The sequence below is a fragment of the Protopterus annectens genome, chromosome 5.part0 (genome assembly GCF_019279795.1).
Source record: "Protopterus annectens isolate FY-2018-M chromosome 5.part0, PAN1.0, whole genome shotgun sequence".
Taxonomy (NCBI): Eukaryota; Metazoa; Chordata; order Ceratodontiformes; family Protopteridae; genus Protopterus; species Protopterus annectens.
Window position 1 is genome coordinate 1,015,191,433 of NC_056735.1, and position 2,500 is coordinate 1,015,193,932.

A 2,500-nucleotide genomic window follows, 5' to 3' on the forward strand; every position below is an offset into this window, starting at 1 on the left:
CCACAACTCCTCTCTAGACACCCTGTCATATGCTTTTTCCAAGTCTACAAAAACGCAATGCAACTCCTTCTGACATTCTCTGTACTTCTCCATCAACACTCTCAGAGCAAACATCGCATCTGTAGTGCTCTTTCCTGGCATGAAACCATAACTGCTCACTAATCATCACATCCCTTCTTAACCTAGCTTCAACTACTCTTTCCCATAACTTCATGTTGTGACTGATCAATTTAATCTCTCTGTAGTTACTACAGCTCTGCACATCACCCTTATTCTTAAAAATCGGCACCAAAACACTTTTTCTCCATTCCTCAGGCATCCTCTCACTTTCCAAGATTTCATTAAACAATCTTGTTAAAAACTCCCCTGCCATTTCACCTAAACACCTCCATGCTTCCACAGGTATGTCATCTTGGCCAACAGCCTTTCCATTCTTCATTCTCTTCATAGCTATCTTTACTTCCTCCTTGCTAATCCATTGTACTTCATGATTCACTATCCCTACATCATCCAACCTTCTCTCCCTCTCATTCTCTTCATTCATAAACCCATCAAAGTACTGTTTCCATCTCCTCAACACACTCCCCTCTCTTGTGAGTATGTTTCCCTCATTATCCTTTATCACCTTTACCTGCTGCACATCTTTCCTAGCTCGGTCCCTCTGTCTAGCCAATCGGTACAGGTCCTTTTCTCCCTCCTTAGTGTCCAACCTTTCATACAACTCTTCATATTCCTTATCCTTAGCCTTCGCCACCTCTCTCTTTGCCATGCACCTCATCTCCTTATACTCCTGTCCACTTTCCTCATCTCTCTGACAATCCCACTTCTTCTTTGCCAACCTCTTTGCCTGTATACTCTTCTGTACTTCCTCATTCCACCACCATGTCTCTTTGTCATCCTTCCTCTGTCCCGATGTGATGCCAAGCACCTTTCTAGCCGTCTCCCTTACTAGCTCTGCTGTAGTTACCCAGCTCTTGGGTAGCTCTTCACAGCCACCCAGTGCCTGTCTTAACTCATCCCTGAACTCCACCTCACAATTACCCTTTTTCAATTTCCACCATTTGATCCTTGGTGCTGCCCTCACACTCCTCCTCCTCTTCTTGATCACCAATGTCATCCTACAAACCACCATCCTATGCTGCCTAACTACACTTTCTCCGGCCACCACTTTACAGTCTCCAATCTCCTTCAAACTGACCCTCCTACATAAGATATAATCCACCTGTGTGCATCTTCCACCACTCTTGTATGTCACTCAATACTCCTCCCTCTTGTTAAAATACGTATTCACCACAGCCATATCCATCCTTTTCACAAAATCCACTACCATCTGACCTTCTGCATTCCTTTGTTTAACACCATACCTACCCATCACTTCTTCATCCCCACTGTTCCCTTCACCAACATGCCCATTTAAATCTGCTCCAATCACCACTCCCTCACCTTTGGGTACAGTCATCACCACTTCATCCAATTCACTCCAAAATTTTTCTTTCTCATCCATTGCCCACCCAACTAGTGGAGCATATGCACTAACAACATTAATCATTACAACATCAATTTCCAGCTTCATAAACATAACTCTATCTGACACCCTTTTCACCTCCTAAACACCCTTCACATACTGTTCCTTCAGAATAACTACTACGCCATTTCTCCTCCCATCCACACCATGATAAAACAATTTGAACCCACCTCCGATACACCTAACCTTACTCCCCTTCCATCTAGTCTCTTGCACACACAATATACCAACCTTCCTTCTGTCCATCATATCAGCTAGCTCTCTCCCTATACCAGTCATACTGCCAACATTCAAAGTTCCGAGCCTCACAACCACAGCCTTAGACTGTCTCCTCTCTTCCTGCCTTTGGCCATGCCTTCCACCTCTTCTTTTCCTTCGGCCAACAGTAGCCCAATTTCCGCCAGCACCCTGTTGGCTAACAGTACTGGTTGCGGTCGTTGTTAACCAGGGCCTCGACCAATCCGGTATGGAAATATTAACTGGTGACTGCATGAAAAGATTTGGTGAAGTTTTACACCGGATGCCCTTCCTGACGCAACCCACCCCATTTATCTGGGCTTGGGACCGGCACAAAGAAATGCACGGGCTTGTGCATCCCCAGTGGCTGGGTTGGATACATATACATATATATATATATATATATATATATATATATATATATATATATATGGGTTAGATACATATATATATAAAAACTGCACATAAACACATAGAGATATGTATAGGGAGATACATATTTAAAGGGTGCACATCATACTGAACAGCCAGTATTACTACAGTTGCCGCCTTATCAAATGGACAGTGTATAAGTCACCCACACAAAAGACAATTGTTGCCTGAAGCATATACCCACAGAGAGGTTAAATGATATAATACTACACACAGATTTGCATGCATGAGAAAATGTATTTGTGTACTATTACAGTTGTATATGCCGTGCCATATAGCTGTTTAGATTTTAAAATACATACAAAC